We start from the raw sequence: 26,157 nt of genomic DNA, 5'->3' as shown, positions 1-26,157 counted from the left end.
AATTATCTCTCCATTCTAAATTTCAATATTGTCTATATAGTCTAAATTTTACTTAAACTTTGACCATACCAGTTTATGACTATTTCCTTGCTATTAAAAACACAACAGAGAGACAGAGAGAGAGCCCCCCCAATTATTTTCATTCTCCTCCCCTTCAAATGTTTATGTACCTAGGCTCAAGTGACAAAGAGATACAAGACATGATCCCTACCCTTGATGTTTATAGAAAGAGATAAAAAACAATGCAAAGCAGTTTAGACCAAGTGACACATACACAATGTGTCATGTGAGGTGAGAAAAGGGAGGGATGACAAAGGATTAACAGTCAGAGAGGGACTCATTGAGACAATATCAAACTCAAATGATATTTTCTTGAACCTCAAAGTTACTATTAGTGAATTTCAACGGCTAGAAAACTTTAGTTTCAGTGTGTTAATTTCTCCAAGATGATATTCTTGGATAAAGAAGATGTGGTATATATATACAATGGAATATTACTCAGCTATAAAAAAGAATGAAATAATGCCATTTGCAGCAACATGGATGAATCTAGAGATTATCATATCAAGTGAAGTAAGTCAGACAGAGAAAGACAAATATCATATGATATCACTTATATGTGGAATCTAAAAAATGATACAAATGAACTTATTTACAAAACAGAAACTTACTTACAAAACAGACATAGAAAACAAACTTATGGTTACCAAAGGGGAATCGGGGAGGAGAGGGGGAGAGGGATAAAGTAGGAGTTTGGAATTATCAGATACAAAATACTATATATAAAATAAACAAGGTCCTACTGTATAGCACAGAGAACTATACTCAATATCTTGAAATAACCTATAATGCAAAAGAATCTGAAAAAGAATATATATATTATTCAGTTATTTTTATACATATACATATATATATATATATATATATATATATCAGACACTTTGCTGTACACCGGAAACTAACACAACATTGTAAATCAACTATACTTCAATAAAAAAAAGATGATATTTTTCAGGTAAACAGTCTCCGCACAGCTCTCTAGTAAGGAATGCCACTCAGAATAATAAAGTGACAATAAGGCAAATTGAAATATTATGCATTCTTTGGCATTTATTAGCATGATTTATATCACCACTCGTGAGTTACAAATGGTTGGCAGGAGCCATAAGGTCAAGAGTCACTCAAAATCCCTCCTCCCTTAAGAATAAAAAGATTTATTTTAATTACAAAGATTCTTTCTTCTTTTTTTGAGGGATATTTGGAAATTTTAGTACATATTCTTTCCCACAATGGGCAGAAAAATGAACTCTTCAATATCTAAAAATAGACTACAAAAAATTCATTAAATGAAAAGATATAACAAGTATTATAGACTTGAATTTATCAGTCATTAAACAAGTTAATACCAAGTATGACACTTACTTTGTATTTTATATATATATATATATATATATATACATACATATACACACACATATACACACACACACACACACACACACACCTGGACATATTTATATATGCACTACGTGAAAGTTTTTTGTGTGTAGGCAACATACTACTGTTCCGACACATCAGTCAAATCCCTTAAGTTATGCATCCTTCTGTTCACATTCCCATTTAATAAAATTATAATATGCAATGAAGTTTTTAGTCATTGAAGAGCCATGTTGAAATACACAAGTACTAGGAAAAGTATATATTTATATATTTATAAATATATCCATATGTTTATATACATTCCACTATGATAATATTTGATAGATGCTAAATTAGAAGTATATACAAACTTCCGATAGGAATATATCAGCTCAGAAGTTTCATTCACTAATTCATTCACTATTCAATGACTAGTATTCACTTAGGATCTACTGTGTATGAAGCACTATTCCATATGCTGGCCAAGAGAGTTCTTAAAATATGGGATTTTGACAGGCAGAGAAGGAGTAGGGCTTGACATTGTAAGTAGTGGGAATGACATAAAAATGAGTGGTAAATAAGAATACATGATGTGATCAGGGAAATTAACCCTGTGTGGTAAGAATACTGGGTGTGTCAGCATTAGAGTAAGCTAGAAAAGCACCCATTCCATAGGAACAAGTTTTTTTGGCAGTTTATTTAGCCCTCCTATGACTGAGGCAACTCTCACTTCATTATAAGATATGGCTCAATAAGCCTTTCTGTGTGTGTGTCAGCTCATGCTAGTCACAGAGGGACTCAAGGCAGCCTTTCAAGCAGTGGGGAACATAATGCAACAGTAAAGAACACAGGGAGCCCCTATTAGGTAGTTGAGAATGTTCACCTGTCTTTATTAGGCAGTGGAGAAGAGAAGAGCAGACCTACACATTAACACAGATACCAAGCCCTAATTTATGATTTTTTTCCCTCAAGTGTCATTTCCAGTGTTAATTTTTTCCTCTGGCTTTCCTATGTTGCCCAGACATACAACATTAACCAATAAGCATTTGAAGACATCTGCCTAGATCACAGTAGAGATTCCACTCAGAATCATACAGGCTCTCCCCAAAGTTCATCATCAATACATCCAAGAAAAAGCAATTTACATGGAATCTAGGATAGAAAGGAATGCAAGATCATTTGTTGCTATGGATAGATGTGATGCCTAGATGCAGTAAGATGAGCTCCAATCAAGATTAGCTTTTCTGCCCTGTTCTTTACCATCATGGTGACATATTTGCCTCCATGCTAGCAAGGCATACTTTACTTAGATTCGCCTAATTTTATGAGTTAGTTCCTACCAAGTTAAACATCCACTCTCTGATAGAATCTGAGCATTTACGGACAACTATAACCACTTTGACAAGTTCTAACTGTGCAAAGAACTTTATCATCAGGAAAACCTGGTTGTATACATATATATATATTTATTCAAATGAATGATTTTAATTTTAAAAGACTACTGCAGTTTCCCTAAATTTGGATGCATTTTCTAAGTCACAAAGCATCTTTGATGAAAGTAGTAGTGCAATGAGGTATAGAGACAATAAAGAATTTCCCCTATTCCAAAAAGGTCCATTTATGAAACTTTTACCATATTCCTGAGAGCCTAATAACTTATTTTAAATTGAGGCATTGTAATTTTGGAATCAGCAATCAGGGATTCTGCAGTAGAATTATGGGAGCTATCTAGTGAATATTTAGCACCAGCTATGAGGTATTCATATACAATTTTATGGAGCTGCATAAAGTTCCAAATACAAGATAATGAGCTTTCTCATCTATCTCTTTTACTTGAGAAAATAGGAGTCTCTATGGAAGCCAACTTCAAAGTCTGGTCTAATGATACTATTAAACACAGAGATGGGAAATCATAGAGTGAGGTCAGGAGCTTTTGCACGGAGTTTCTGTGCTATTTCCTGACACTTCCATTAGGAATATGAGCTAATTAAATACAAAAGGGGGGCAGTCATCTTAGAATGTGCCATAGAGTTTCACAATTTACCTTCTTCTCAGAAATATGCTCCATTATTTCCAAAAAGCCAAATTAATTTCTAGAAACTCCTCTGTCTCCCTAACCAGATGACAATTATTATGTAGCCCATGATGACAATCAGAGATTTTGTTGATAAGGGTCTCTACTTACTTCATCGAGTTTTGCTCAGGATAATGCCTTTTAGCTTTACATTTTCTGGTCTTATTTTACTGACACAGTGTGCTTAGGTTCTTTTTATCTACATAGCTGAAAAAAGGTTACCATCCTTCTCTTTTCATTCTTCCTGTAAGAAAAAGATAAATCAAGCCACTTGAGTATTGTCTATTCATCTGTCTTTTCAAACATTAAAAGGAGCACCTACACGTGCTGAGCTCTATGTTGAATAAACATATTCCTTTGCCTGTTAGGAGTCGTAATGAAGGAAACTGACACAGTAGCTGATAATTTTAATACACGGTGGTATAAATGTCAAGTTAGATCTATGTCAGTTTCTTGAGAAGACAAAAAGAAACTAGCTAATGGCTTCATGGAGGTGGTGACACCTAAGCTAGTGAAATTGTGTCTCACACTCAGGTTTGTCTAGTTTCAAAGTCTGTGTTCATTTCACGACAGTGTAAGAGCAGAGGTTGTACAATGCTGAACTAGCAATTAAATGTTGCTGAATCTAAAAATAGCATGCTTTTATTTTATATAAGGTTGTTGAGATAAGAAGAATAAAAATCATTAAGAAATAATTGCTGCCAAAATGATGTAATGTTAAAATTGTATATAATTACTTTCTGATTTTGTAAAACTTTGCAATATCCAGAAGACATTAAAGTGATCAAAAGGAATAAAATAAAAATTTAGAAGCCTTCAGCTTTAATATATGGATTCTGGAGTAAGCTTTTGTAATCTACATTTTAGAAGGAGAAAATCAGCCTGCAACTGGTATTTCTAGGGACTTGTTGCAGTACCATAATTTCAGGTAAAAAGTAATTCAAAAAGCTATCAAAGTCTTTGGTCCGGTGTCTACTTCCCCTACAGTCTTTCCCTGGACAACACATCTACTTTCATATTCTCAGCTACCATCTGCCGATGACACCCAAATCTAAAATCCAGGCCGCAAGCTTTTTCACCACTTTGAGCTTTTTATCTTCAGATCTTATGAATATTTTTATGCCAAGAGGAAAGCTTATCTGTTTGTGAAAAAGCCATGCCAAAGCAAAAGGAAGCTGATCAGAATCCAGGGAATAAAACATAAAGGTTGAAAGTTAGGAATGTAGCCAGATAGTACATTTAATCTGAGGGAAACAGGCAGGACAAGAACTGGGATTCACCAATGGGTTAAAGGAGACTTTTCCCTATTTATCCTGCTGAGTCCCATGGGGTGCCGCAATTGCTCCATTTTACTTTCCAGCCATTTCTTCTTGCCTTTTTTCCCTTTTTTTCCCCCTGCCTATCTGATTTTCATACTTTAAAAGATTCATCTATTCCTCAAGGTGTAGACATAACAGCTTCACTTCCTGATTAACCTTTGTTGCCTCCTTAACCAGGGCTCAGGGCCTTCTCTTGTAATACGGTTTCACCATCCATCCACTATTTTCATCCCTGTAACTGTCTCAACACCTTTTCTTTTGCCATTTCATGTCTTCAATTTCAATTTTGAACCAAGACTTTCATCACACACACAAAAAAAGAAAAATTCTTATACTTCACCCCAAAGTGATTATATGATAGTGATGGTTCAGCTAAAATGTATAGTTTCTGTTTTTAAAAACCAATTTATAAAAATATTTTATATTATATTATATTGAATATTAATCAATAACAGATAAAATGTGACATAATTAGACTAACAAACTGCTTATATCATAGATAGAATGGCTAAGTGTGTTCTTGGAATTCTTAGAACTTCAGAGTAAGCCTCTTATCAGGTGTAGTTTGAGGGACACTGAGAAAGTTGCTTTGTCCTCCCACACCAGCCAAAATTGTTCCCTGTCACTTTGCCTTTCCTACAATGCCAATCATAGAAATCTAATTTATATTCAAATTGCTTAATTAAAATATAGGTACTATAAGTGGGAAAAAGAGGTTTGAAAGTAATGAAAGTGTCCAAGGACCAATTTCATCTTTTCATAATTTTCCCCAGACCCCCCCACTACATAATTTTTAGAGGATTAATATGCTAATGTTTATAGAATCCTTTAAAGTCTTTGGATAATGAAAGATATTTAAGTAGTACAATGACAATAGAAATATAGCAAAATATCCAAAGAACATACAGATGTCACATATAAATATGGAATACTCATACTGGGGAAAACCTTACATATTTCCTCTTTACCTTTACATGACATTTCTCATCACTTTAATCATGACAATATCTGCCTTATGGAAAAAAAAGTCATGATAATATTCCCATTGCAGGCATTCATTACGAATACTTAATTCACTGAGAAATATATTAGCATATTAAATCTACAGTTTGTCTATCAAGGCTAAATGTTTTATGTCACTATATTTCTAAATGCATAGTCTGAATAGAAGATAGGAGAGGAGTTATTGCAGGAAGCTTCTTCATGGGAACATTTTTGCTTTCTGGAAAGCTACTACTTGCTCCCAGCATGAGCCTTCATTAGTCATTTACATGGAATCTATTTATTAAAAACCACCGGTTCATGCTCCAAACATTCAAGGTTCCTCATGGCAAAACAACCATTTCTTCCTAGGGTCACTTTTTTTCCTACTGTCTCTATGCAGCCACAATTTTGGAGATATTTTTAGTCCCACTACCTTCTCTTATGTCCCTTAGTATTCTGTGAATGGTTATTTACTCACCTAAACTGCTTTTCTGTAGAAATCATTATCTAGAGTGGTAGCCACCCCGAAACTCTATGACTCCTTCCTTGGTTACCCCAATTTTGTTCTCCATCCCTTATATGGGTTATACACTTAACAAACCTACATTATGAAAACCGGGCCATATTCTATGAAGACATTGTCTAGTAGCTAAGATAGATCCAGAATGTTTAAAGAGAATGATGAAAATGCCATCTTAAGCCCAAATAAACTGTTAGTGAATTGAAGTAGCTGATACTAATTTCCAAACTTCCCAAGTAATACTGGCTTATAAATTGAATTATTATGCTAAAGAGTGGATATTTTGTTAAATAAAAGTAAAAAACAACAAACAGTATAATAAGTATTTGAATATTTTTACCAGACAAAATGTCCTTTGATATTTAAGTTTATGATTAACTTTTTTAAACATACTGCAGACTTAGGTAGTCAAAAAGGTCTTTATAGTTTCATCTAATTAAATTCTTTGCACTCATAAAAAGTCATGCCACCCCGTAGATGAAAATCTACCCAAAATCCATCATACACATCCAAAATATATTTCACAATCTCCTTTATTAATGCATGCAAACATTAAAACTACAACCTCAATGATTAAATAATGTCAGAAACAGACTCAAGAAATAAGGATTTCGAGAGGGCTCGCGCCAGGGGGTGCTTCCCAGAGCTTCTGCTGCTAGTGTCCTTGTCCTCGCGGTGGGACACAGCCACCCCCCCGCCTCTGCAGACCCTCCAACACTAGCAGGAAGCTTACAAGTTCACTACCAGCTAAGCAAGGAAGAAACCCATGTATTCACCATTTATACAGAGAACTTTGCCAAGAGAAGACTGCACCACCTGAAGATTAACTGAGAGGGCAGAGGGCTTACCATTCAGATGGATCAGCAACTCTGACTCAGTTAATAACTTCTCCTCAGAAGTTGAGTTCAGGGCTATCAGGTCCCTCACCTTGGGCAAAGTCACAGAGAATCTTGGATTGGATTCTGAAGTTGCTAAAGCAAACACCCTGGGTTTTGTTAGCTGTCTGGCTTCAGTCCAATACAACCACATAGCACCACTGAAGGCAGCCCTGTGCCATGCCACCACCGCACCTGTAACCATCCAAGGGATCTTGACAGAATCCAGCTGTGGCTCAATGATGGATTCGGATGTGAATGCAGTGACCATGGTGCATTCTTCATCAGATCTTTTTGAGAAGACAGATGAACCACCAATGCAGTGCAAAGTGACTCGGCTCTCATCGGAGGAGTAATAGCAGTGGTGATATTCATCATCTTCTCCATCATCGGCACCATGAGCTGCTTCCTTTACCAGCATAAGCAGTCACATCATACCAACCAGATGAAGGACAAGGAATATCCGGAAAATTTGGACAGTTCCTTTAGAAGTGACACTGATTTTCAAAACACAGTGAGCGAGTGTAAGCGGGAATATTTCATCTGAACACCTGCAGGGCCACCTCATACTCTTTCTTTGTTGTTCATTTTTGGTTTCTCCTTCTCCTCTTTCTCCTATTTTTTCATTTTGCTCATTCTCTTTCTCTGTTTTCCTTTTATTTTTGGAACATACCTGCATTCACCACAGCATCTATCCCCTCGAACCAGCCCAGAATACCAGGCAGCTATGGCCACTGCCTTCCTCTGTGACAAACTTATCACGGTGAAAGTGATCGTTCAAGAGACTGATTACTTTATACAAGGAAGAGATACATGTGTGCACATGTCCATATTCAGTTCCGTACTTCCACTTTCTAAGATGCAGCCTTCAGTTCTGCAACCATTCAGTCTTGCAGGCTTTACCTTGAACCTGAGCTCTGTGACTTCAGCATGAAACGGTCATCCTCAACACCCTCCCCCATTTCATGTCCACCCCGACCAGGGAACTCAGGGTACCAAAAGAAGATGCTAGGGCCTGGTTTGTGTCAGTGGCACTTTAAAAGGAACAAGAGAGGTTTGTTGTGTATTAATTTCCCCCCCACAGGAAGCCCATTACCCTAACTCATCATCATCGTTCACTCTAACTCATCCCCTGAGTATTTTCAAATATAGGATTCCTGATAGTCGTGAGCTATTGCTTTGTTCCTTTCTTACCACTCTCTCCCAGGGCTGACACTTTAGAGCAGCACACAATAGCATAAACCTAGGGGAAGCATGGAAAATAGTCACTTGAAACTAGGAGGTAAAAAGAAAGCTGCTAGGAAGTAGAAGTTCTATAACTTAAAAAATGCCTCTTCCAGTTTTGTGGGAAATGCTAGCTAGGTTATTCCTGGGATTATTATACATATATATATATATATATATAATTTTATAAATATATATATATTATAATATATATTATTATACAGTATATACAGTATATATACAGTTCCACACAGAAAATTATATAATAAATAGTATTGTTTTGTAAACAGTCCTTTCCCTAACTAAAATAAAGTTTTACTTATCCTTGCCAGGTTTTCCAGAGAATACAGTCAGCCCTTTGTATCTGCAGGTTCTTCATCTACAGATTCAACCAACCACAGGTCAAAAATTAAAAAAAAAAAAATTCCAGAAAATTCCAAAAAGCAAAACTTGAATTTGCCACACAGCTGCAACTAGTTACATAGCAATTACATTGTACTTATAACTATTTACATAGCAATTACATTGTACTAGGTATTATAAGTAAACTAGATATGATTTATGCATTCGGGAGGATTATATGCAAACACTACACCATTTTATGTAAAGGACTTGAGCATCTGCCCAGAGTCCTGGAACCAATCTGAACCCCACCCCCAATACCGAGGGATGACTGTGTTAACTAGCAGAGTGTTTTTCTATAAGTCTTTCATTTTTATCTGCTTCTACTTAATAGCACTGCCCTATTTTGGGCTATTTGACCATAAATTTCCATTCTGTCTCCTTTCAAAATCAATATGTAATGTTTAGGAGGGCTAAAGAGATATTCGGATGATGACTTGAAAAAGATATTCTACATCAGACAATCAGGCTCACCTTTCCCCTTGATACTTTTCCTCAACCCTAAGCTAAAACTAAAAGAATAGCTTTTACCTTAAAGTACCTTAAAGTATCAGAATATGTAAAAATGCTGGAAACTGGTCTTAGCATTTCACACAAGTCCTATAAAATCAAACAAAAAGAAATCTAAAACCCCAGCAGAAATTAATAAAGAGTATTGGATGCATGGTAGAACTTTTAAATGTTTATAAAAACCAGAATGATGTGACTAGAATGAGAAACAATACTAAAGTTTGTCAACCCAAAGGACCACAAACTATAAAGAGTCCAAAAGGTAGTTTATTTGGGGTCTTAGAATTGCTATTCTGGGAACACAGATTCCAGAGGAACACAGAATAGTGTCCCATCAGAGGAAATGGATAGGGGTTTTTACGGGAAAAAGCGGGAAGCTCATGAAGGCTTATACAAGTTGTTTCCCAAGAATTTGGATTGGAGGATAAATTTGTTCTATAAATACAATTGGGTTATTGAGCATATCTCATCTGTTACTACGGATAGGTATGTTTTCTCTAGTTCAGAAAAAGTACAGTTCTCAGCATTTTTTTTTTCCTTTTGGCAACTCAGCAACTATTCAGCAGTTTTATTTAGACTGTTCAGCGAAAGTTCAGCACAAGCAGTGAACATGGAGGTCCTCAGGGCACGTCTCAGTCATTACTGACCTTGCTCCTTTCACATGTTCAACCTAAGTTCTATCTCCTCGGTTAGGATGGAAAAGTGGTAAAAGGAGATCTTGACTCACTCTCAGTCTTGCTTTCCAACTTCCTGATATGACAAGGGAAGCTGGAAGACTAGAAAATCTGCATTAATCTAAAAAACTGGCAGTAGAGAAAGTATAGAATACTATATAGTTGGCGTATATACGCCAAATGTGGGAATAAACATTTTTTAAAGCACGTTACTGTAAATTCACAGAGCCACATAATTTTTATAGCTACTCTTATAATTTGACAAAAATTAAGAGCGGGTCTACTGTAATCAACTTCCTACATCTCAATCTAAAGTTCTTCCTTCCAGCCCTTTAACTCCTTCATTCACAAATATTGTGTTCTATGACATCATTGCAGATCTCCTTGACTTTTGTCCAACTCTCTTGCTTCCTCCAAACTTTACTTTCTTCCCTTTCCAGCTTTCTCTGAGAAGACTTATCTTATAAACCTGGGGAGAGTTAAGTTTATCATACTCAGTATTTCCAGAATATCATGTGCACTACCTCTGTCATGGCACTTAACTCATTGTAGGGAAATTTTTGTTTGCATGTTTGTCTCTCCATTATACAGAGAATCCCTAGTTATTAACATAGAAAAATTTTCAATGAAACACAATACAAATTGAATTAACAGGGTGAAGTCATGGCTTTTAATATGTATATTCAAATCCAAATTATCAACTGCATCACTTTCAGTGTTAATATCACCAAACTTCAGAGGTTTTGGGCTTTGATCTGTAACTAATTTATGAGGTTACTGTGATGCATAAATGACATAATCTGTAAAGTTTCCTGGAAAAAAAATATACCTAACTAATGCTAGTTTCTTTTTATCTAATGAATTTAAGGATTTTTAAACATATTATGAAATATATAAATATGGCATTGTGATAGGTTAAACACAATAAACTATAATTAATCCTGGTAGAGCCTGAAAATCATTTAATAAACTTCAATGCATATTTCTAATAAACATTTTTCAAAGACGGAAATAGAAAAGTCATTTCTTAATATATTCTAAGTCAACAGCCAGTATAATAACAATGTGTGGATGTAGGATTAAACATATAAAAACATTTTTTAAAAAGTTAAAAGTACAGCAATAGGTCATACTATTTATGATAGATGAGACATCAAAATCAATGATAAAAGAAAACATGTTAGATAAATTTAGACTCTTGGCCTCATTTCACACACGAAAATAAATTCTAGGAAGATTAAAAAGTTGACTATTTAAAACCTATCCAAGTAAACACAAGAAGAAATTGAAAAGGATATTTAGCCAACTATTGGATATTTACCTAACATCTAAGATGAAGAAACCAAGGTGATTACACAAATGAGAAGACTGAGAGATTTGGCTACATAAAAATATAACATTTCTGACTACAGAAACATTTTTTTAAAATGTAAAGTAGAACATAACTAATTATCAGAGAAATGCAAATCAAAACTACAAGCAGGTATCACCTCACACTGGTCAGAATGGCTATCATCAAAAAGACTACAAACAATAAATGCTGGAGAGGGTGTGGAGAAAAGGGAACCCTCTTGCACTGTTGCTGGGAATGTAAATTGGTACAACCACTAGGGAGAACAGTATGGAGGTTCCTTTAAAAACTAAAAATAGAACTACCATATGACCCAGCAATCCCAATCCTGGGCAGATATCCGGAGAAACCATAAATCGAAAAGATACATGCACCCCAATGTTCACTGCAGCACTATTTACAATAGCCAAGGCATGGTAGCAAACTAAATGTCCTTTGCCAGAGGAACGGATAAAGATGTGGTATATATATATATATATATATATATATATACAATTGAATATTCCTCAGCCATAAAAAAAGAACAGAATAATGCCATTTGCAGCAACATAGATAGACCCAGAGATTATCATATTAAGTGAAGTCAGAGAATGACAAATATATATCAATCATATGTGGAATCTAATTTTTAAAATGATACAAATGAACTTATTTACAAAAGAGAAACAGACTTACAGATACCAAAAACAAACTTAGGCTTACCAAAAGGGAAACATCGTGGGGGGGGGATAAATCAGGAGCTTGGGATTAACATACACACACCACTATATAAGATAGATAAGGAACAAGGAGCTACTGTATAGCACAAGGAACTATACTCAATATTCTGTGATAACCTATATGAGAAAAGAATATGAAAAAGAATGGATATATGTATAACTGAATCACTTTGCTGTACATTTGAAACTAACACATTGTAAATCAACTATACTCCAATAAAATTTTTTAAAAAACGTAAAGTAGACTGGGATAAAATAATTGCAGCAAGAAACAAACATAAGCAAAATTACAAGATAAAGCAATGACTGACATAAAATATTTGTCTCAAATATTTAACAATTGTGTTAAAATACTATATTATAAAATATACCTATAGGTTTATTTAGAAGAACAGTGTATAATGCATCCCCTAGATACTGGGAAATGAATATGAACATGATGTTTCCATATTCTCATTCATACTTCTGTTCAAAATCACCATTTCCATTCTGTATATTAGTAATACGATCTCAGTGTGCAAAATTTTCTACAATTTCTAAACTGTGTGAGATTATAAAATTTTAAGATGTGTTTACAACACAAAAATTATATGTGGATATAAGTCTTTAGTCCTTCCAAAATTCTCTCTTCCTTAAAAGCAACAAGAAATTTTACAAAAATTGTCAGAATCAACTAATTCAGGACTCTGGAAGTTACTTAAAAGCTCAAAGCAATCCAGGGAGTGTTTATTCAAAAAAAATGACTGAATTTTGCTAAGAGCAGCAGTCTCTGTAGCATTTTAACTTGCCCTATTTCATTACCCGTCTCAGGCTCCGGGGTAGCCTTGAAAACCAAGAGCCTGCAATCTCAGTGCAAACTAGCAGCCCAATACCTACCAGAGGGAACAGAGTTAGCACACTCCTTCAGAGCCTCATTTCCAGAGAATTGTCATTATTTGACATGTCTGGTGGTCCCCTGGAAGAATTAACACCAATTCTTCAAAAACTTTTTCAAAAAATTTTTTTAAAAAGAGGAATTCTTCCCTACTCTTTGTATGAGACTGATAATATCCTGATACCAAAACCAGACAAAAATAGCATAAGGGAAAAAATATATAAATCAATATCCTGTATGAATATAGATGCAAACATCCTTAACGAAATACTAGCAAATATATGAAAAAGGTTGGACACCAATATAATGGGTATTATCCCAGAAATGCAAAGTTGGGGCAAGCCGCTCAGGCGGTCCTGCGGATCTGTCTTTTGCTTCAACAGTGTTGGGGCAAAACAGACCGAGGGACGCCCCTTGCTCCAGCCTCCAACCACCCTCCAACCTTTTTTCCAGTCGCAACTTTCGGAATCAGCCACTCAGCCACCCTCAGCTTTCGGGACCAGCCAACGCCATTTTTTGAGCTTAACTCCGTATTACCGATCAACCATGAGCTCCCAGATTCCTCAGAATTATTCCACTGAGGTAGAGGCTGCCATCAACCGCCCAGTTGGCATGCATCTGGGTCCTCCTACACCTACCTCTCTCTGGGCTTCTATTTCCACCGCAAGGATGTGGCTCTGGAGAACGTGGGCCACTTTTTCTGTGAGTTGGCCAAGGAGAAGCACGAGGGCGCCCAACGTCTCTTGAAGATGCAAAACCAGTGCAGCAGCCGTACCCTACTCCAGGAGCACAGAAGCCGTCCCAAGATGAGTGGGGTAAAACCCAGGATGCTATGGAAACCGCCATTCTCATGGAGAAGAACCTGAGCCAGGCCCTTGCGGACCCGCAGGCCCTGGGTTCTGCCCGCGCAGACACGCACCCCTGTGACTTCCTGGAGAGCCGCTTCCTGCAGGAGCAGCTGAAACTCATCAAGCAGATGGCGACCACCCAACTAACCTCCACAGGCTGGCTGGTCCCAGGCTGGGCTCAGCCAGTATCTCTTTGAAAGGATCACCCTCAAGCACAACTAGGAGCCTCCAGAGCCCAGAAGCCTTTGGGGAGCCCCCCTGGTGTCAGGGCTTCTGCCTGAAGCCCGTCTCTGCAGCCACTAGGGCTTTGTAACCGCCCTGGGGCCCTCTCCCAAGCCTTGGACCAAATGGAAACAATAAAGCTTTTGGCAGCAAAAAAAAAAAAAGCAAAGTTGGTTCAACCTGTGAAAATCAATCAATATAATGCCCCTTATTAACAGAATAAAGGGAAAAACACTACCTGATTACCTTAATAGACTCAAAAAAGCATTTGACAAAATCCAACCCCTTTTGTGATAAAAACAGATATGTGGAATCTAGAATGATGGTACAGATGAACCGGTTTGCAAGGCAGAAATAGAGACACAGATGTAGAGAACAAATGTATGGACACCAAGGGGGGAAAGCTGGACGGGCGGGGAGCCTTGATGGGATGAATTGGGAGATCGGGATTGACATATATACACTAACACGTATAAAATACATAACTAATAAGAACCTGCTGTATAAAAAAATAAAATAAAATTCAAAAAAGTATTTAGCTCTGAAACAAAAAAATGATATTTTAAGAATAAAGTTGTATTACTAAAAAAAAAAATACTGAATCATCTCCATCAACCCTCAACCACACCTCAGTTCCCCCTTCCTAGCCCTTGAGGTCAGGTGTTGGCTAACTACATCCATGTGCCAAATCCTGGTGACTACTGATATTGATAAATAAAGTTTTCTCGGAATACAGTCACACCCATTCTTTCAAGGATCGCCTATGGCTGCTTTCAACCTACAAAAGTAGAGTTGAGTAGCTGCGAAGACTAAAATATATATTACTTAGCCCTTTACAGAAAATGTTTGCCATTCTCTGGTTTAAGATGCCGTTTGAAAATCCCAAGTTTTTCCTTGTTTGTTTTTTGGTTTTGTTTTGTTTTTCCATTGGCTTTCTTCTTTCTTAATTGCTGCATGTGAAAAAAAATAAAATGCCCTTCTACTCCATGTGTGCTTTTCTTTTGTCCAGTTAATTTATTTAATTAGTTTTTCATCTTATAATATTTCTCACTATACTATAAAATCATGAGAACAAGTATAATGTTTGCCTTCTGTATCATTATCTCCATCTACCTACTATATATTAAGAACTTAATATTTATTAAATACATAAATCAATGCCACATCAGTAAAACACCTTAAACTTATTTTGGAACAAGGAAGAGAATAAATCCATAAATTAATAAAATATACCAATTCTCCTAAAATTCATTTCAATATATTTCTATCATATTAACAATTCATACTAATAATTTGAGTAATGTATTACTCTGAAAAGAACATGCCTATTATACAATGTAGTAGTTACTTCAATACTTGGCTCCTGAAACATATTGTCACTGGTTTTGTGGGGTTTTTTGTTTTGTTTATTTTTACATTTAACCTAATCTTATTCATGCTTGCCTTGGGATGGGGAATAGGTCATTCAGTAAAAACATACAATAGAAACAAAATATGTCTTATCATGTACAACTTTTAAACTACAATAATTATGTACCTTAATTACTTCCATGCACACATGTCGAACATTACAGTTTTCTTTTTAAATAAACACAATTAAGACTTCTAGGAGCATTTTATAATAAAGTAATTCCTAATTTTTCTTTGTAGATAGATCAAGTACCTCCAAAATGCAAATTCCTATACACAGTGAGCGCTTTACTTAAAATGAATACTTAAGTAAATTAAGTACATGGACAGCCTTAGGATAAGCTGACATATATTCAGCTAAGTAGACAACAAACCATAGTGCCAAATGGAAAAAGTGTATTTGCAAATAAATTTCAAAAACTAAGTTAACTTTTTAGAATTAAATACAGAAAATATATTGATTTGCTAAAATAAATAAGATGTGATGTAGTAACACTTCACTATAAAGAATGCATACCAGAACATTTATAAACGGTGAGTGAATCTTATTAAGAATACTGCAATAAACGCTGGCTAAATAGAAGTGCATATTGTGAAGCACTATGGGTAGTATATGTTTTGCCACATACTTCTGTTACCTTGAGGTAGATAACACATGTGTACCAAATTCGTCATTCATTTTCAGTTGCTGCTGGTATCATGTGTTTTAAAGAAATGTGTACAGTAGGAAAAACTTGGAAATACTCAAGAATGAAAAATATTTTAAGAAAAAAATATATATTTTCATGCAATTATGTAGTCTCACTGTGTAAATTTCAAGGCAAGATTTTTGTTTCCTGTAAAACAGATCATTGTTCTATGAGAGAATGTTTTTTACTTGTCTTAGTGCATTTCTTTTGTCTCCTCCCGCATTGCATTATTTTGCTCTATTCTTTATTTTTGTGTGCAAATGACATGCCAGTTAAAATGAAAACCATCTCACATGTAGAAAAAAAGTCTGGATTTTAAAAACCAAGAAAAAAATGCTTTCTAAATGACACCATCTGATTCAAGTAAAAAACTGACTTAAACACTAGTAATAACAAAGACAAAACACATTTCATGAAGAATACAAAAAGAAATGCCTGCTGAGTGTTTTAGTTCAGATGTTTCAGAATGCTGCTGTATGTTTTATGAGAAATCTGAGGGGAAGATTTCATAGCAGGAGGTGTTAATGTGGCCTGCATTGACTTAAGTGGTGATCCAGCTGGACTGTGAAACTGTGGGATGCCTATGGATTCAAGCTGCTTGTTAAAGAGGAACTCTCCACTGTTGTTCAGAAATCCTTCCTCACTTCCTCTCTCCTCAAGCTTCCCATCCTCTACCGGCTCAGTTTCTAGCATTTCAATATCTTCTTCCTTGCTAAAGAACTTGTCCAGGTAACTGGGGTAAGTGTTTTCCTTTTCAATTTGCTCATCCTTCCTTACCTCACAACAAAACTGACTTATGAGAAAACAGTCCTCCCCATCACCCACAAACTGGCTATCCCAAGAAGACTGGTACAAGCCTTCTAACTGAGCCAAATTGGCCATTCTTTTTTCCTGTTTTTCTCGGCTTACTGACTTTGATATCAAACTTTTCAATTCTAGTTGGGACACTGAGCTATTCAAGTCATTCAATTTGTCATCAACAGCAGTAGGCTCATGTTGTGAATTAAGTTGAATAGTTCCTGCAATAAAGGAATCAAAATCAAATCCCTGATTCTTTTCCCCTTCTTTTTCAGCAAGTTGCTGTGATGCTATTGGACTTTAACCAATCCATTCCTTTCACATTTTGACTTGCCTTTCTTATCAGATTTTTCTTTGCTTTGTTCTTTCCAATAAGTGTGGGTTCATAGTAATGATTAACTTCACTCTCTCTCCAAACCAAGTTATCTAAGTATGATGATGACCTCGTTTTGTAGTTACCAGTATGGCTACACTCCAGATCACAATATTTGTTTTCATGATGATCTGGGTATTGCCAACAAGGCTCAGTAGAGTAATTGGTCTCAAAAGCAGGATCCTCCAAATACTTTTCACTATCTCCATCCAAATATTTTCGAGATCAACTTGTACTTCTTCTTCATCAGTGACATCAGACAGAGCTCTTGGGTCAAGCTGAACTTCATCAGTATCAAAGTTGTTATGTATAGGCCAATCATGCTCTGAAAATTGACAATCATGGTACCTTTCCCAGTTATAAATGTGACTATGAGTTTCATCCATAAGCAAAATATCATCAACTTCATCTTTAATATGAAAAGGATGACCTGAAATTGGCTCATCCATTGGAAAAGAATAAATGCTCATGTAAGGATGAGAAAGCACTTCTTCTGCTGTCAACCAATCCATGGGGCTAAATGTCAAAATTTGTTCCAGGAAATCCAGTGCTTCTCGACTGATTCCGGGGAGCAGCTGAGTTAAGGGTTTGTGTGGCTCAGTCATGTCATTTCTAATGTAAACTGGAATTATGCTGAGAAGCTCCTGTCAATCTTCCTCATGTACAATAGGAATAGACTCTAAAATCAGCTGCATCTGTTCAAGTTCATGTGCACCTGCAAAGAGGGTTTTACCAGGCAGCATTTCAGCAAAGATGCAGCCTGCAGCCCACATGTCAATGGCTTTAGTATAAGTATTAGGAGAAAGTAAAAGAGGTGGGGATCTGTACCATTTAGGAACCAATCCTTCAGAAAGATGACCTTAATGGGAATAATGGGGATCCATGATCCATGCAAGACCAAAGTCACCTATCTTCAGCACCAAGTCTTCAGTATTAATGAAAAGATTAGCTGGTTTCAGATCTCTGTGCAGTACGTTTGCTGAGTGAATATATTTGAGCCCATGTAGCAGCTGATACATGAAAAGCCTGGCATGCTCTTCCAGTAACGGGCCCTGCTCCAGCACATTAGCCAAGTCTGCCTCCATGTACTCCTGAACAATGTAAACACTGTTCAATTTGGTAAGAGAGTCCACATCATCTGTTAACAGGCTACCACTAGGACCAAGAATTTCAAACACCTTCACAATGTTATCATGGTCAAGTCTAAGAATTTTGATTTCACGTAGAGCATGTTTGACACTCTGGGGATCAGTAAGGACAATTTTCTTGATGGCTACTCTTTTGTCACAGTCATTGTCTACAGCAGAAAAAACCAAGCCATTGCCTCCACAACCCAATGGTTTTAAGTCCATATAACTAGAGCCCAGATTTCATGAGACTTTTAAATTTCTCTGCCATTTTGAAACCCTTACTATTGCCTCTTCCTTTCAAATTGTTGAACTTGTGTAAATAAGGAAGAAAATTGGCATCAAAAGGAAAGATCTTTCAAAAAGGTAGAAAAAATAATAATTTTGCTTCCACAGCAAGGTGGTTTCATTGCATATGCCAACCAGGCCTGTTGAGTTCCCCTTAGATTTAAAGCTCAAAAAGCTCTACTCATACTGAGAATTAAAAAGATTGCAGTACTCATAGGTGAAGAAAGGGGCAGCAACTCTGCAGACATTTAAAGAAAACACTCAAGAAACTCAAACGGAATGAAGTGACATTCAGATTTACTGTGCTGAAGGATTTAACATTTAACAAAAATGTGAATAAATATGCATACAACAGGCTTCTATGAACATTCTCCTCGCAGTGCAGATACATTCAGTGTTGGACTGGTCCTGAGCAGCATCATTCTAAGGTGCTGGCAAGCACTATTTCCGTTTTGCTTCTTTTCTTCCTTTGTTGCTGTATATTTCAACAGGAAGCTCTGGGGGCGGTTGGTTAACAAAATGTCTTTCGTTAGTGACCAGGTGGCTCCAGCTCACCACAATCACAATCAAACCTACCGTCCATCTTACTCTGATACAACGGGACTTCTACGATTCATCGAGGGAGTGCGGGGCCCACGGACAGCCCCCAGTGTCGGCTCAGGTCTCCGGCTGTGCTGGCGGTGGCGTCTCCGAGGCACGGTTTTGTTATTTTAAAGCAAATTTGTGAAAGTTTCAGGGAAATTTTTTAAATGGCAATATTTTAATTGTAAACCACAACTTTATAAGTCATATATATGTAAAATATAGTTTGTTTTTAGCTATGGAATTCTATGTCAATATTGCTTTCCTTTCCCCTTTAAGAAGCTTTAGAAGGAGTTTCCGTTTTCTGTTAATTAAAATTTCACAGTAACTTTTTTTTTTTTTTCGGAACGCGGGCCTCTCACTGTTGTGGCCTCTCCCGTTGCGGAGCACAGGCTCCGGACGCGCAGGCTCAGCGGCCATGGGTCACGGACCCAGCCGCTCCGCGGCATGTGGGATCTTCCCGGACCGGGGCACGACCCCGTGTCCCCTGCATCAGCAGGCGGACTCTCAACCACTGCGCCACCAGGGAAGCCCCACAGTAACTTTTAATCTATTCTCATTCTGCAGAGTAAACTGTTTGAACAGGGAATAAATAAAAACCAAAAAGCTTTACTAAAACTTAGGATGTGGGGATGTTTGAAATTGGACATATGAAAGGCAGTGAATAAGTATTGGTTTCAACCTATGATGTAACAGAAGGGAGGTCATGGGGGCATTCAAGGTTAATACCTGGAGTTCACTTGGAGATGTACTGAATATTTTTAAGCCTTGGGTATTTACTGCAAGTAATCAAAAGGATCACTAACTAGAGAAAGCAGATATGGGTATGGGTTACAAATTCACAAACAGCAGTTACTAGGGTGCTCTAATTAAGGCTGTAGATGGTGTCTCTTTGACGTAGCTACTTTGAGTGTTCTAAAATCATGATTGCTACTCCATGCTTTAAGAAATCTGCCTGATACCTGGCAGCATGTTGTTGACACTAGTATTAGTAGCTATTAATTTAGACTTGACTAGATTTTTAGTAAATATTAGTATATAAATTTAAGATAAAAGTAAATTGAGGGACTTCCCTGGTGGCGCAGTGGTTGAGAATCCACCTGCCAGTGCAAGGGACACGGGTTCGAGGCCTGCGCTGGGAGGATCCCACATGCTGCAGAGCAACTGGGCCCGTGAGCCACAACTACTGAGCCTGAGCATCTGGAGACTGTGCTCCGCAACAAGAGAGGCCGTGATAGTGAGAAGCCCGTGCACGGCGATGAAGAGTGGCCCCCACATGCCACAACTAGAGAAAGCCCTCGCACAGAAACGAAGACCCAACACAGCAAAAATAAATATATAAATTAATAAATTCCTACCCCCAACATCTTCTTTAAAAAAAAAAAAGTAAATTGATTTTACAGGTTTTGTCCTATATCTTTAGTTTAAATATATTGTAGAAAATGTATCCTCCCAAAGAGTAAATTAACTAGTAGCCACCAAAAATTTAGAAACATTGATCCAAAAATTTCAAATGATAAATTGTTCAGTCAGGGATAAGTTATTCATTACTTGAATACTAATCTTTAATAAAATGTGCATTTTAGTATTTACGAATATGTTATTAGAAATTTAAAGGATTATTATAAAAAAGCATTATTCAAAAGAACATTTTAGGTTTACTTTGGTCTTTAGTGAACATTAGAATGATGGGGTGGTCATAATATTTATCATTCAAGTACCTAGGAGAATTACCAAAATTTAATTCTGCTAGTATCATCAAGACTTGATAAATTATGAATACCAGATACTTTTTTAAAAATATATTTTCTCCTGTTGAGTTAGCAATCACCTTACATAAATGACACAGTCAAATAGGCTTTTTTTTCTTTTGAATATAAAGTACCAGATTATGGGTGTGCTTCATGTATTAAAATGAAAACAAAACCAAAACCAAAAAATCTAGAGGCATAAATTTAAAGCCACAATAATATCTTATTCTCTTACCTCTATCTTTTCTTTTTCCCGCACTACTGTGCTAGGGTAGAGCCACATAGTACAAATAGCAGAATTTTTCATTAATGTATACTTGGTTAGGTAGAAAGCACCAGGAAAACACTCATCATTTCTTCTTTGTCCTTCTCCCTTTCCCACCCAAGATCCATAAAATTGCTGAGTCTTCCATTCTCTGGAGAAAATATAAACAGAGACATGGAAATCATTGCCATATTCCCATAGGGAAAGACTTGAAGCCAACTTGAAAGGAACTAGCTCAATTGCAAATCATAAGGAAAGCTCCAGGGTGGATGGCTTGTGGGACTATTTCAGGGAAACAAATCCAGGGTGTTATTCAAAAAGGTATTATACATCATATTGAGCCTTTCAGGTGTCTGGTCCTGGTGGAACTTCAGGTTCACGAATTTTTACAGGTAGAAAAGTTCTCAGAGCTGAGAGGCTTGAGATAGGAAAGTACATAATGCAAAATTTATTCAGCTGGAAGAACGAGGCCGACAGAATCTGTCTTTAGCTAAGTTCCTTATTTATTTCAGGATGTGGTAGTCAGACTGCATAGCCACAGAGCAGCGAGTCTCAGGATGATGCTTCTAGACCTATGTTTTTGGCAAATAACTTGTGATACATATAAGATGGTTAATTTCAACTGGGATAACCTGGGATAACTGGGATAAATGTATGCAGCCCATCTAGGTTCTTCTAGCAATAGAATTGCCTCTATTGTAATATAAGAAGTCTGTGTTTATATTATTTAGAGTGGCTTATATAATTTAGAGGTTTATGTATTTATTTAGTAAGGGTCGACAAAATTGGAAGTGGAACTGGAGAGTGTTTGTAATCCATGATATATCTTGGCATCTATGTCAAGAGAATTTTCTCTTTTTATTTAAGTTGATGGAAAAGTATATTGTTAGAGATACGGGGTTTAAGTTTGAGTAAGAGGTGGGTTATTAGTTACCAGCCTTCTAGATCATGTAGGCCATTAGTAATCACAGCCAGTTCATCGGGAACAGAAGACCAGCTTGGAAGAGGTCTCCCTGAAATGGTTCACACAAAGACACATCAAGCGACAAGCCCTTTGACAGAAACTGGAAGGAACTTCATGATGCAGCAGTTAACAGTCACATGGGTGGGGAGGTTGAACATCCTGCATAGTGCTGCCAGGAAATCCCTATTTTATACTAAGAGGGGGCTGGCTGGTTGCATATGTAGGATGTCCCATCTCCCTGCCCACATCGTCGAGACATACCAGACCGCCCACATCATCAGGACATATACCAGAAACACCACTCTGCCTCACTGAAGAACCATAAAATCTACGTGTCAAGGAAGTACAGATGCTAAGCTACATCACTAGAAAGGCATTCTGACAAATCTTCATTAGAGGATAGAGTACTGTTTTCTATGACCTTGGCTCATGAGACACAGTGGGTGTATGAGTGGATCTGTAAGCTCAGGGCCAGTAGGAAATTATTGAACAATAGTAGCCAGATGAAGAACCTGCAGAGTTCCCAGCAACTCCACTAGCCATACAGGTAATGCCTCCAGAATTGCACCTCCTCCTTTCAGCACTACACCAAGGTAGGTGAGTTTAGTAGTTGGACATATTTACTTAGGGTGCTCAGAGACAGAGTAGATAGAGGGAGAGAGAATTTAATTCCTACTGCAGAGAGAAGCAAAGGTTATAGCCTAAAAAGCATCCCAGAATTTCAGGTCTGAGTGTCAAGGTAATACTTTTTTAAATGTCTCAACTTCAGAAGCAGGAGATTTGGGTGCAGTGGCCCAGAGAAGATCCAGTAATTCTAAATCAAGTTCAAGTGGGTGCAAACACAGTCTAGTATCGGGGAAGAATCAAGTTGCAAGGGAGTGGGTGTGATTCCAAGGGAGAAAGTTAGTGGCATTCCCCGAAAGCATTTAGAAGAAATAATTGATGTAAGATGCAGTATCCAATGATATCCAGGAGACTCCATCAAAGGCAAGGTGACAGGAAACATCAAGAACAGGGCTGAGCCCTTCAAAAACATGGGATAAGGAATAAAATAGTAAAGCAAAATCCAGCTTTACTGAATTTTATGGGCTAGACTCTTCTACTTCTGGATTCTCTAGAGAAGATAATCTCAGAATAAAAATAAGTCCATATATTTATTGGACTAATTTATTTAACTAAAATATATTTAAATGGAATAAATATAGCTTTATTAAAAATACACTGTCATACTTACCTTCTCAATTTTCTCCATAGACTGAAATTCACTATGGACCTGTATATGAAAATTACTGATGTATAGGAGACGCTGCTGATAATCAATTCTGTGAATAGCATCAACCTGAGTGACAGCCTAGGATGCCATTGAGTTTTCCAGACTTTAATTAAGGTCCACATTAACCTGGCCATCTCAAAAGACTTTGGAGTTCTAAAAAGGCTTTATTCACTATGCATTCAAATCTGGGTTAAGTTTCCGGTAAACTGCCCTGGCTTTGGCAGTCTTCAAAGAGTGCAAGTGGGCCAATGTTAGGCTAAGGAAAAGGCTGACTCAGGTTTGGGGATTCAGAGCTCTTGTATCCTTTTAATTTAATTTAATTTAATTTAATTTTGTTTTATTTTATTTTATTCTCAGCAGCACACTCTCCACTGAAATTCTGGCCTCGGTTCATGGTTCAGGAAATTTGTGATTTCATGTCTAAGGACCCCAAAATCCCACAAAGTTTATGGGCAAACCATTGTTTATAATTCCCTTATACCTGTCTATGGAGTCTACAGAGATATTTCTTCTTTCATCACTGATAATGATAATTTGTGTCTTCTAGTTTTATTTTTCTCCCTCAGTCTGTTTGGAAGTTTATCAATTTTATCAATCTTTTCAAATAACCAATATTTCATTTCATTGAATTTTGTCTGTTATTGTCTTTCCTCAATTTCATTGATTTCTGCTTTTGTATTTATTACCTCCTTTCTTCTGATACTTTGGATTTAATTTTTACCCTTCTTTGTCCATTTAATATGGAAGCTTAGATCATGGATCTGAGATATTTTTTCTTTTCTAAAATAAACCATTAATGTTAGTAATTTCCCTCTGAGTACTGCTTTAACACTGTCACACAAATTTTGATGTTTTAATTTTCATTTAGTTCAAATTATTTTCTAAGTTAATTTATCTTCCTTTTTGAAACATGGATTGTGTAGACCTGTGTTAATTGCCAGATGCTTTGACTTTTTCAAGATATCTTTTTGTTACTGATTTTTAGGTTAATTCTGTTATGGTCAGAGAATATACATTATATGATATCAATTATTTTAATTCCTTAAGATTTAATTTATGGCTCAGGATGTGTTGTTTCCCAATCAATTTCCATGAGCTCTTGAAAAGAATGTGTATACTCCTATTGTTGGTTAGAGTGTTTTGTAAATGCCAATTTGTTGTAGTTTGTTGTTAGTGCTGTTCAGTTCTTTCATATCGTTGGTAATTTTCTGTCTACTTGTTATGTTAATTACTGAGGAAAAGATGTTGAAATCTCAAAGTATAATTGTGATTGTACTTCTTTTCCCCTAGGGAATGCACACTTTATTGATAGAGCTATAAAGAAATGTTAAGTTACTGGTTACTGCAAATGTCAGGACTGTGGTTAATTTGGGGGGGAGAAGGGTTTACAATTGGGTCAGAGCACATGGAAGGGCTTCTAAGGTGGCTGGAAAAGTGCTATTTCCTTTTTTTGGTAAAAGATACGTATCATAAAAGTCATCATTTTAACCATTTTTAAGCATACAGTTCAGTAACATTAAGTATATTCACACTGCTGTGAAGCCATTACCACTATCCATTTCCAGAATTTATCATTCCAAACTGAAACTCTGCACCCATTAAACAATAACTCCTCTTGCTCCCTTCCCCCAGCCCCTGGTAACTACCATTCTGCTTTCTGTCTCTGTGAATTTGACTATTTTACAAACCTTATATAAGTGGAGTCATCATTCTGTGTCTGGCTTATTTCACTAAGAATAATGTCTTCAAGGTTCCTCCATACTGTAGCATGTATCTTAATTTCATTATTTTAAAGATGAAGCAATGGTCCATTGTACATATATATGTGTGTGTGTGTATATATATATATATATATATACATATATATATACATATATATATATAGTGATTGTACTTTTGTTTTCTTTTTTTTTTTCGCTTCATGAAATTTGAATCTCTGTTATTAGGTGCATAAATGTTCACTATGGTTATATTCCCTTGAGGAATTGACACTTTTATCACTATAAAATGGTTTCTGTTATCCCTAGTAATATTCTTTGATCTGAAATTTATTTTGTCTAATATTAATATAGCAACTCCAGCATTCTTTGATTAGTGTTTGCATAGTTTACCTTTTTCCATTCTCTTACTATATATCTATCCATATTGTATTTAAACTTGTAGGTTTTTTATAGACAGCATATAGTATTATTGTTCTTCTTTTTAATCCAACATGGCTATCTCTTTAAATTGATACAAATTACACCTTATACCATTTACATTTAATGCAATTATTAATTTGTTTGTAATTATGTCTGCTATTTTATTATTTTCTATTTATCCCTTCACTTTTTCATTCCTTTTTTTCTATTTCTGAATTATTTGGTGGGTTCTACATTTCATTTTAGTATTCCATTTTTATTGATCTGTTGAAGTTTTACTATATTTCTCTGTACAATTTTTTAGTGATTGCCTCTTAGATTGAAATATACATACCTAATCTGTCAAAATTTCCTTATAATTAGTACTTTATTCACTTCAAGTGAATATAAAAAACTTACAACCATATCGTCCCCTTGGCGCTCCCCCTTTTTGTTTTAATTGCAATATGGAGTACATCTATATACATTGAGAACCTTCAGA

At 36.2% G+C, this 26,157-nt stretch overlaps 1 protein-coding gene and 2 pseudogenes across 1 annotated transcript in view; 2 read left to right on the top strand and 1 right to left on the bottom strand.

Annotated features, from left to right (window-relative positions):
* The window catches only part of HTR2C (5-hydroxytryptamine receptor 2C), a 113,564-nt gene that overhangs the window by 36,742 nt on the left and 50,665 nt on the right, over window positions 1-26,157 (top strand). The window lies entirely within an intron of this gene.
* Window positions 13,492-14,015, top strand: LOC132513477 (ferritin light chain-like; annotated as a pseudogene).
* Window positions 16,229-18,683, bottom strand: LOC132513534 (mitogen-activated protein kinase 6-like; annotated as a pseudogene).

The sequence above is a fragment of the Lagenorhynchus albirostris genome, chromosome X (genome assembly GCF_949774975.1).
Source record: "Lagenorhynchus albirostris chromosome X, mLagAlb1.1, whole genome shotgun sequence".
NCBI lineage: Eukaryota > Metazoa > Chordata > Mammalia > Artiodactyla > Delphinidae > Lagenorhynchus > Lagenorhynchus albirostris.
This window is presented reverse-complemented; position numbering and strand designations above follow the sequence as displayed.